The sequence below is a fragment of the Olea europaea genome, chromosome 12 (assembly GCF_002742605.1).
Source record: "Olea europaea var. sylvestris chromosome 12, O_europaea_v1, whole genome shotgun sequence".
Lineage (NCBI taxonomy): Eukaryota > Viridiplantae > Streptophyta > Magnoliopsida > Lamiales > Oleaceae > Olea > Olea europaea.
This window is the reverse complement of record NC_036248.1, coordinates 8,388,233-8,399,298: the sequence shown is the minus strand read 5'-3', so window position 1 is coordinate 8,399,298 and position 11,066 is coordinate 8,388,233. Positions and strand designations below refer to the sequence as shown.

General features: G+C 39.7%; 1 pseudogene; it reads left to right on the top strand.

Annotated features, from left to right (window-relative positions):
* Positions 1-1,949, top strand: part of LOC111406527 — a 6,315-nt pseudogene extending 4,366 nt beyond the window's left edge.
* Positions 1,950-11,066: the final 9,117 nt, after the last annotated feature.

Below are 11,066 nucleotides of genomic sequence, written 5' to 3'. Positions count from 1 at the left end.
CCCTTTTTCTGATGAATTTTGGCTTTTATATCATGTCCCCACGGAGCCCCGAAAGAGTTTCAATTAAAAACGGGATTTCAGAATTTTTTATCGACCTTAAAGCCATGCGGCCGCATGGTGTTAAACCATGCTGTCGCATGGTTCTATTTTTCAGCTCATTTGGATCCCTGCAATACCCTGTGCGGCTGCAAGGAATTATAACCATGCGGCCGCATGGTTATAAAATTTTTCCTCCGGACAGCTTTCAGTATTTTGGTCATAACTTTCTCTCCTGATCTCCGATTGAGGTGATTCAAAGTGCATTGGGAAGAAAACTCAAAGATGTACACTTTTAATAGAAATAGGCTTCCTCAAATTCTGATATTTACTATGCCAAAAATGGATCTCAAGTAGAAACTCAAAATCACGAGCATAACTTTTTCGCCTGAAATTTGATACTTGATAATACTTCGACCATATTTCACCTCTTGACTCCTTTCCTCATCCGATTGAACTTTAACACTCTTGAATCTTCATTTCATTTCCCGTCTCATCTATGGATTATTTGCAACTTGGTCCTCGATCTATCGCTTTGTTCCGTTTTGGTCCTTTTTCGGCTCTTTTCTTCTGAATTCCATCTTTTCCATAGAAACACCTACATACCATGAATTTAACAAGATTAAGTCATAATTCGGCTATTTTGTCCATGTTTAAGTCATGTTAGTGAGCTAAATAAGTGTGTGAAAACACACTTATCAGATCACATCAAGAACAGGGTGTGGCTATCAAGGTGATTAATAAAGAAAAGGTATTAAAAGTTGGGCTGATAAATCAAACCAAGCGGGAGATATCTGTTATGGGATTGGTTAAACACCCAAATGTGGTTCACCTTTACGAAGTTTGGCTACCAAAACTAAGATTTACTTCATAATAGAATATGCAAAAGGCGGGGAGCATTTTCACAAGGTGGCCAAGGGAAGACTTAAGGAAGATATCGCTCGAAAATATTTTCAACAATTAATTAATGCTATTAGTTCTTGCAGAGTTGTTTACCACCGTGGTTTGAAACCAAAAAATCTACTGCTGGATGAGAATGGAATTCTAAAAGGTGTCAGATTTTGAGTGCACTGGCTGAATCTAAGCGGCAAGATGGGTTACTCATACTACCTGTGGGGACTCCAGCATATGTAGCTCCTGAGGTGATTAATAGAAGAGGCTATGATGGGGGGACAAAGCTGACATTTGGTCTTGTGCTTATTTGTTCTACTTACTAGTTATCTTCCATTCTGTGAATCAAATATTGTGCAGATGTATAGGAAAATAAGTAAGGCAGACTACAAATTCCCTAATTGGTTCCCACCAGATGTGCGAATCATGCTTTCTAGGATTCTTGATCCGAACCCGTATGCTAGGATATCTATAGCCAAAATTATTGCAAGCTCCTGGTTCAGAAAAGGTTTGAACTCGAGATAGACAGAGATAAGAGACAACGAAATGTATCCTGTCGACACTAATGTTGTCGTTGGCCTTCTGAGAGTAATAATCCTACTAACAAATCTAGAAATGACAAAACTTAATAACTTGAATGCATTTGATATCATATCTCTCTCAATTGGATTCGACTTGTCTGGTTTGTTTGTGACAAATGACCGAAAGGAGGAAGTGCAATTTACATCGAAAAATACTTTTACTGCCATCGTATTAAAAAATTTGTAGACATTGCAACGCATATAAAGTTCAAAGTGAAGGAGAATCAAGGTTTCATGAGACTGGAAAGGTATAATGAGGGTAGAAGTGAGACTTTGTCCGTTGATGTGGAAATTTTTGAAATCAGTTCATCCTTTCACTTGGTCGAGGTGAAAATGTCTAGAGGTGATACAATAGAGTATCGAAAGATGTTAAAACAAGATCTAAGACCAGCTCTTAAGGAAATTGTCTGGGCTTGGCAAGGCGAGCAACAGCATCACTAGGAACAGCAACCAGAAATCAAGCATCATTCATAAAATAGACATTTGAACCTCGACCTTAAGTTCATCTGATCTCATTGTGGCGCTCTTGTTTCTTCCTTCTCTTTGCACATCTATATTCTTCCCATCGATTATTATCTTTCTGGAATTTGGTCTTCTAGTGGGTTTGGAACATTATCATTTTTTCACCTTCAAATCCAATCAGAACGATCAAAACTATTTGGAATCGCGTTAGGCTTAATTCATATTGTTTGTTAAATGACTATTCGTAATTGCATATTTTATGTATAAAGGCAGTGATAACTTGGGTTTGATTATTTAAAATCATTATGCTACTTTCATATTGTAGTTTCAGTTCCTTTGTTCTATATTCGTGATAAAGATTGCCAATTACATGCACAAAATAAATGATTCAACATGCTAAAGTGATTCTAGAATCCATGCTCGTGTTCATTGGAGAAGACCGTGATTCGATTCGACTCGACAATAATGTTAGTCTAGACCGCATGAAACTGAAACAGGATAATGAACCTGTTGGGTTTTTGATACCTAATAATCCGGGCAATGATTTAAAACAGTTGTCGGATTATTTATTGACACCATGGACTTGGTTCGGCTCGGAGACGAACTACACTTTTGGATGGCTCGAGTTTGGGTTGGATGATTATTTGGTTAGTTGGACCATTTAGTGATTGGAGTTGAATATTGGCCCATTAGTTTAGGTTTATTGGTAGCCCTCTTAGTGAACCCTAGGCCCAATTGGAGTGACCTAAACTAACATATATATATGTATTTATCTTCTAGCCATTTTTGGTGGTGTGTGTATGTTGTAGCAATGGAGCGGAGAGTTGAGAGAAGAGAGGCAACAGAGAGAGAGGAAAGTCATGTGAGGTTGTAAGTAAAATTCAACCACTGTTCTTCTTCCTCTCCATGCCTTTGTGGATTGCTAACACCACCACCCTTTTCCTTTGTGGGGTTTGAGAGAGTTTGGACAGTCCAAAGTGAAGGCGAGAGTTTTGGGTCGAATCGAGGTAAATCGGTACTCGTTTGGTTGTTTTATGAGCCCGAAATCAAGATTTATAGAGGGATTTCCGCTACAAATGGTATCAGAGCTTGTGTTATTGATAAATCTGTGATTTTTGGGGCTAAAAAGGGGTTGGAAGTGGCTAGAAATTGGACTGAAAAATAGGCAGAAAAATTGGACAGTTTTCTGGGATTTTTTCAATTTTCTACCAAATCTGTTTTGGCTTATTCTGATGAAACCAAAAACAGTTTGGAAAAACAAACACCACCATTGGACTGTGCAGGTAGAGACGGTTCAGAAAGGATGGGGCACCGCCGGTGCGTGGCGGGCGACCGTCGACAAGTGGGATTTCGTTCATGGCGCGTGAGGGCACGTCTTGCTGATTCTGGAGATGATGTCTTCAGACAGAATATTGCTGGAGGTGAGACGGACCCTCCGGTGTTGTCGGATTTCAGTTTGGAGCAATACAGTAAAAGTTGGACGATTTTTCCCTTGGATGTTCAGGTGTCGGGTGCTGTTTTTGTGTTGCTGTGATTGCTGTTGACTTTAGGATGAAGAGTGATAGTCCTGAAGTGGTGAATTCGCGTCTCTCGATATTTACGGACCTTCAGACGTGATCCACTCAGTTTCCTATTCTTTGCTTTTTATTATTACAGTTGAAATAAATGTGTAGAGTAATTTATTTTTTGCATTAGAGGTTATCGTGTGGGGTGACATTAGGCTTGGGGTTACTATGAAGGGGTAACCATTGCCTGTTGCTAGACCTAGGAATTATTTGCCTTAAATTTTTTGTGAATTTGCTGTCAGTTTTTCTACATTATTAGAATTGCATGTGGCCTTAGGAAATTTTACTGGACTATTCTATGTTAATTGTGTTCATACTTTACTTGTGGTCATTATTTGACATTGGTGGCAAATGTAGGTCTAAGGTAAGTGCGAAAAATAACATATATTTTAACTGTGGTAAAATTTGGACATAGTTGAAAGAGATTGTCCTAGGATGATAATAAAAGAAAAGATGAAGATAGAGACAAGGTGAATGTGACTTTAGGGTCGAATAGTGATCCTAATGAGGTTTATTGAGAGACTAAACCTGGTTCTTGCAGTACATCTGTGTGTAATCCTTTCTGCATGTATATGACCACTTAATTATGTTGCAATGTTGATGTTACACTTTCAATATGTTTGATGTGTGTAATTGCATGAATTAGAGTGACTTATTACTTTGTGTAATATGTTTACATGCATAGTAGGTTAAGTTTTGTGGCGTACTCTATTTGCTCTGTGAGTGATGTGAGAGTGTGGTAGTGAGAAGAAAGTTGGGCAGCCGTTTCTCTCCTTCATCTTTGTGAACATGTGTGGTTTGTGAGATTATGTGAGACAGCCATGTTAGGGTTACCTTCTTTATCTTTGTGAGCCTCCTTTGTGAGTGTTGTGAAGTAACCGACTTTTTCTTCGATTTCTTTGAGAGTGCCACCTTCACTATTTTCTTTGTGAATTTTTTGGGAGCATTGGTGAGTGGATTAACCTTCGTGGTCACTGAAAGATGTTGTTTTGTCATAGTGAGTTTGAGATACATTAGCAGTGAGCTGGATGTCTTTTGGTAAGGTGGAGTATAGATGCCTAGGGGTACATGGTGATTTGTACCGGGGGATGTGGAGTGTGACATTTGGATCACGAGTGGAGATGTGATCAAATGTGTAGAATCATTTATCTGTGAAAGAGACCCTGTACAGGTGGAGTGTGAGAGAGGCACTTCTATCACTTCTATAAGGTGGAGTCCCATTATCCACGTAGGTTGGGAGAAGTGATGTGGTGATAGAGGATTATCCCAAGAGCTTAGGATTTATTGTGACTTGCCAGTTAGCTATGAGTTAAGTGATTGGTTTAGTGAGCATTGTGGGCGATGAGAGGAGATATGTATTCTCGAGGTGGGAGTAACACGAAATGGGATAGGATAAGTGTAGTGAGATCTTTCATGGGGTCATTTATGCATGTGTTGCATATGTGGTTGACCTTGGTTTGATTAACTAGGTGTTAATCCGTGGTTCTGTGTAAACGTGATTTTTGAAAAGATATGTGTGTGTGTTATCCTATATACATCTTCATCGCATGATTGTTTGTTCACTGTGAATACTTGTTTCTACATGGGTATTCTTGACCTTAGCCTTGGTGAGTACATGGAGCAAGTATGATATGTGTTTTGGTTTGAAACACGAGGTAAGGTCTGTGATTCCAATTTTATTGGATTACCTTGATTGTGTAAGTATAACTGTGTGTTTTGGTTGCTTACAGATTATTGGGCATCAAGGTAGAGATTGTTGGGTTTTTGATACCCAATAATCTGGGCAATGATTTAAAACAGTTGTTGGATTATTTATTGACACCATGGACTTGGCTCGGCTCGGAGACGAACTACACTTTTGGATGCCTCGAGTTTGGGTTGAATGATTATTAGGTTATGTTGACACACAAAAAGTTCAACCCAAATCGAATAGCTAAGGAATGAAGCCCAATTGGAGGATCCCCAAATCACATAGCCCAAAGAACGGCCCAATCAGGCAATTCAGGATAAAGGCCCAAATAGGGAAGCCCATGAACGCGGTAATGCCATCGTCCAAGCTTGCAAGTCGCCCAAGATTTGAGCGAATGGATTACCATGCAGTCGTCCAGAGCTATGACCCTATTCTCGCCCAAACTTTCGAGTCGCCCAGGATCTTAGCAAACATAAGATGTTATGGTTATCCAAAAGTGCGGTTAATGAAGCAGTTATTGAGTAGCCCTATCACGTTCCACGATTCAAGGAATTCAATTGAAGACGATTGAACGACAAAAAGTAATGACAGCAGTTAGAGAAGACAGTTCCATGATAAGTTGGCCACTATGAAGAAAATGGGCAGTTATAGAGTAATCAAACAGTTTTTAAGTGGTTGATCACGAAGAGATCATCCAGGGAGTATAAAAGAAAGAAAAGACATAGAGCAAAAAAACTCGAATCAAACGCTCTCAAACAGAGAATATGTAATTTTCAATTTCTTAGTTTAGATTTAAACACTTCTTTTCAGTAACTCGTGTGCTTGCGCCCCTTGGAGGCATTCTGCTTTATTTTCCAATTGTAAAGTCATCGCCAATAAAAACACCCTTTTTGGGTCTTTGTCTCAAGAGGTTTGTCCCTTACACAATCGTCTGATCCTTTTTAACTGTTAGCGACTACCCGCGCGAAACAATTAGGCACGCCCAGTGGGACAGTGGTGTTTGGTGTTGAAGATACAAAAGGTGAAACAATATGCCTCAAAGATCCGATAAGGAAGCAGCAAGTCAGAGAGGAGTCCAGTCTGTGATCGAGCGATATGAGGAGCAGCATAGCTCTCCACAAACAGATGGACAGAATTAGAGCAGAACAGTCGTTACGAATCAATGACAGAGTTGAGTCCTAGAAATATGCGTGCACTATTTGGAGAACTCACACAAGATGTCGTTGAACAGGTAAATCTTCGAAATATTCATAATATGGAAAGATTTACCCAGAATGGGAATGCACATTATGATAACATGGCCAAGCAACTGAATACTTTGAACGAAATCATGAATAAGTTAGTAGGCCAAATTTGTCAACCAGTTATGCCTCTTGCAAACCACTTTTAAACTAGGACAATTGTGGGACATAATCCCCCAGTTCTAAATCCAAATCAAGGGGTAGAACCACCTTTCGGTCCCTCTACTTCAAACCAGGGGGATGGTGTAATGCCAAATCAGAATAATGGTAGTGGTACACCTAACTTGGGAGGTAATCCAAATGTAAGAGATAATGTCCTAAATAATGGGCATAATACCCCACGTGTTAATGAGGGAATAAATGTTCAGGCTAATGGTAACAATGGCTCAAATCATGGTAACTTTGTTGCCAATCAAGGACCAAACATCGAGCCTTAAACAAATCAACCGGTTAACCAACCTGTAGGAATTTCATATGATCCCAACGTCATGTTGAGGAATCAAATTATGGAAATCGTACAGGATCAGATTGCTTTTGGGGTACGTCCTGCCATTAGGCCGACTAACACAAAGCCATGTCTTGATTGGGTAAACCAAGCATATCCATGGCCTAGAGGGTATAAAGTGCCAGAATTCTCACTGTTTACCGGTTTATGGGAGGTGTCTACTCTAAAACACATAGGGCGATTCACACTGTAAAGTGGTGACGTAATTGATTACCATAAAATGAGGTTTTTCCCTAGTTCATTAACAGGAGCAGCTTTTTCCTGGCTCATCAATTTGCCAGCGAACTCTGTTTAAACATGGCAACAATTGGAACAATTATTCCACGCTCAGTTTTATAAGACTGAGTCTGAAGTTACTTTGGCCGATTTGGCGAACTTACGTCAAATGCCAAACGAATGGGCAGAAAGTTTCTTCCAAATGTTCAAGACAGTAAGAAGTAAATGTTTTGTACCTTTGCCCGAAAAAGAGTTTGTCAAAATCGCTCAAGGTTGTTTGAGCTTTGATTTGAAAAAGAAATTCCAAGACAAGGAATTTCCTGACCTTTTCCAATTGAGCGCGAACATAATTAGGTATGAACAATTGATAAGAGAAGAAGAGCAGATAAAAAATTCTAGCAAGGGGACTTATTATAGAGACCCAAAATTTGATATTCATACCATCAATAACGAGTCATACGATCAGCCCGAAATGTGTTTGGCCGAATTAGTTAAAGGAGACATGTATACTTGTCCTATAATGGCTAAGCCTAGACCGTCGGGCAAAGATGAGCCTATAAAAGATGAAAACATAGAGGCTAGAACGTTCTCATTCGATGTAACCAAAGCTGACCTTATAGTTGATAAATTATATAAGGATAAGCAGATAAAGCTGAGCGATAAGCATAAATTGCCAAGCCCTGAACAAATTAAGGGTAAAAAATATTGTAAGTGGCATAATGCATGGTCACATTTGACTAACAATTGCTTGGTTTTTCGCCATGTGTTATAGGATGCCATTGAATCAAGACGAATTACGTTCGATGATAAGAAGAAGATGGCAGTGGATGAAAATCCTTTTCCACAGCCACTTGGAGTGAATATGGTGACGTTTGGTTTCGAAAACAAGTTGCCAAAATTCAAGTTGGTTATAGATGATGGAGAAGAAGACCCTGGACCACATCCCAGTGTCTTTGAGCGTATTAAAAGGAAGGAGCCAAAAAAGGATGAAGACGTCTTATGTGCAAGATGTAAAAGAGAAGTGAGTGGGAATACGGAGAAACCAGGGATATGGCAGCATCCCCATCGCCCTACTTTCTTCCTAAACGCTCAGCCTGGTAGAGGGCAAGGTACATCGTTCTATAAAGGACCGCCTTTTGAGAGGCAGTTCAGGCCAATAAATAATGGGAGAACATTCAGGCCGCAACCTCCCCAACCAAATGTATGGCATTCGTTCCAGTATAATGTAGGAAAGGCGATACCCTTCAACGAGATGACTAGAACCCAACAAAAGCATTTCCAACGAAATTATGGACGAATGATGAGGTAACAACAGGGAGTGCCATGTCCTAAGGCGCCTAAACTACTCGAGGTAGCCAATCAAAATGTTCTCAAAGACAGTGAAGAGACTGGTACAGATGAATCAATGAAAGAGTTGCCAAAAACTTCTTCTGGGAGATCAAAGTTTGAGCGAGACAGAAGGGATGGAGAAGATCCAGATCAGCCCCTTACTATTCAGTTCGGTACGTTACCTTCTGTTGTGGCTAATAACTATTTACTAGTCAATGAGTTCAAGAATAAAGAGAAAGAAGAAGAAGAAAGAGAGGATAACGAAGGAGAAGCATGGGTGCTGGAATATGAAGAAGGCCAGAATTCTAGAGGGGCCTACAATGGTGAGGAAGATGATGGTATGACAGCTATTGAAGAGAAAATCGATCTGGAAGCAGGAAGAAGAAGAAGATGAGTATCGTACAATACTCTGTTGAAGCAACTACATCAAGAGGGAGTTCGTGAAATAGACTTATTGGGAGAACCATCTGGGCGTTCTTTCGATTTTTTCGTGCTGTACGGGACGCCCAAAAGGAAGAAGAGAGTGCCTCGCTTTAAAAAGTATGGATCGCCTCCAAGAATAATGCCTCCTCCCACAGGTTGGGTAACTGAAGATGAAGCATTAGAAAACAGTAAAAAGGAAATTCAAGAGACAGAGGCTCAGTGCGATATGCTGCACGTTGACTTATCACAAAAGGATAACTCAACAGAGGACAAGCAAGAAGTAGAAATAGAGGCTGCCGAAAAGGTTATTTTTAAGCGGCCAGCCATGAAATTGACTAAACACTTAAGGCCATTATACGTTAAAGCTCTAATTAACGGCATACCTGTGGCAAAAGTACTTGTCGATAATGGAGCAGCTATAAATACCATTCCATCTAGGATGATGAGGAAATTTGCAAAGACAGAAGGGGATATGATTCCAACAGAAGTTATTCTTACAAGTTTCAATGGAGAAGCAACTGTAGCTAAGACAGTTATGCCATTGGACATAACTATAGGGACAACTACTAGGACCACAGTCTTCTTTGTAATAGATGGTCCTACTAGTTACAATATGTTACTAGGAAGAGATTGGATACACGGAAGTCGCTGTATACCCTCATCGCTCCATCAATGCCTGGTTTTTTGAAATAACAAGGGTGAAGCAGAGGTGGTGCAGGCCGATCATAGGCCTTTTGTCGCAGAAGCAAACTCAGTGGAAAGGTTCATGTACGAAGGAAACTATGGACCTATCAGGGTAGTCCAAGATGGGGAAGAAACTCAGATTGTCGCGCAGAGTGAAGAGCCATTTTTAGTGGACATACTCACTGAAATGTTCGGTCAGATGAGGTCAAATATGGTGGCCCTAGAAGAGCCAATAATTGGCAAAAGAATAATCAAGGAGTCTTGAATGAGTTCTAAGCAACAAAAGCAAATGGCCGATATTCAGGCCTTCAAAGCCAAATTAATGGCTTTCAATAAATAATGCAAGGACAAGATGAAAGAAGAGGCAGCCCTGAAAACATTGAAAGACAAATTAGCAGTATTCGAGTTGGAACAAAGTATTAGCCGAGAAGTCAACAAGGTAGATTGTTTAGAAGAAGAAGTGCCTACAAGGGAACTGGACGATGAAGTAATGCGAATCATCAAACCTGGATACGCTCAAGCACAAGACCCTCTGATTAAAGTGAATATTGACAATGAAGGAGAAGATCGTCCAACATCCATCAGCCAGATGCTCGATCAAGAGGTCAGTGATAAATTAATCGCTTTGTTAAAGGAGTATAAAGATTGTTTTTCTTGGGAATATGAACAAATGCCTAGTTTAGATAGAGACTTGGTGGAACATAGATTACCAATTAAGCCTAATTTTAAACCTCATAGGCAACCTCCCAGATGTTTTACTCCTAATGTACTCCCTGAGATTAAGAAAGAGATAGAGCGATTATTAAAAGCAGGCTTTATTAGAACAGCCAGGTATGTCGAATGGTTGTCCAATATCGTGCCAGTACTAAAAAAGAATGGTAAACTAAGGGCGTGCATAGACTTTAGGAATTTAAATATAGCCACACCCAAAGATGAATATCCAATGCCCACGGTAGATTCTTTAGTAGACTCAACTGCCGGATACGTCATGTACTCCTTCATGGATGGGTATTCAGGATACAATCAAATTTATATAGCTGAGGAAGACATACACAAAACTACCTTTAGATGCCCTGGGTTTCTAGGATGTTTTGAATGGGTAGTCATGTCTTTCGACCTGAAAAATGCATGAGCAACTTATAAAAGGGCAATGAATTTAATTTTCCATGATATGATAGGCAAGTTTGTTGAAGTGTATGTAGATGATATAGTGGTCAAATCCATTAAAGAAGAGGACCATTTCGAACAGTTACGATGTTCATTTGAGCGAATGAAGCAATATAAGCTAAAGTTGAATCCCTTGAAATGGGCATTTGGTGTTAATGTAGGGAACTTTCTTGGTTTCTTGGTACACAAAAGAGGGATTGACCTTGATAAAAATAAAGCGAATGCCATTTTAGAGGTCAAACCACCTAGCAACAAAAAAGAATTGCAAAAATTTCT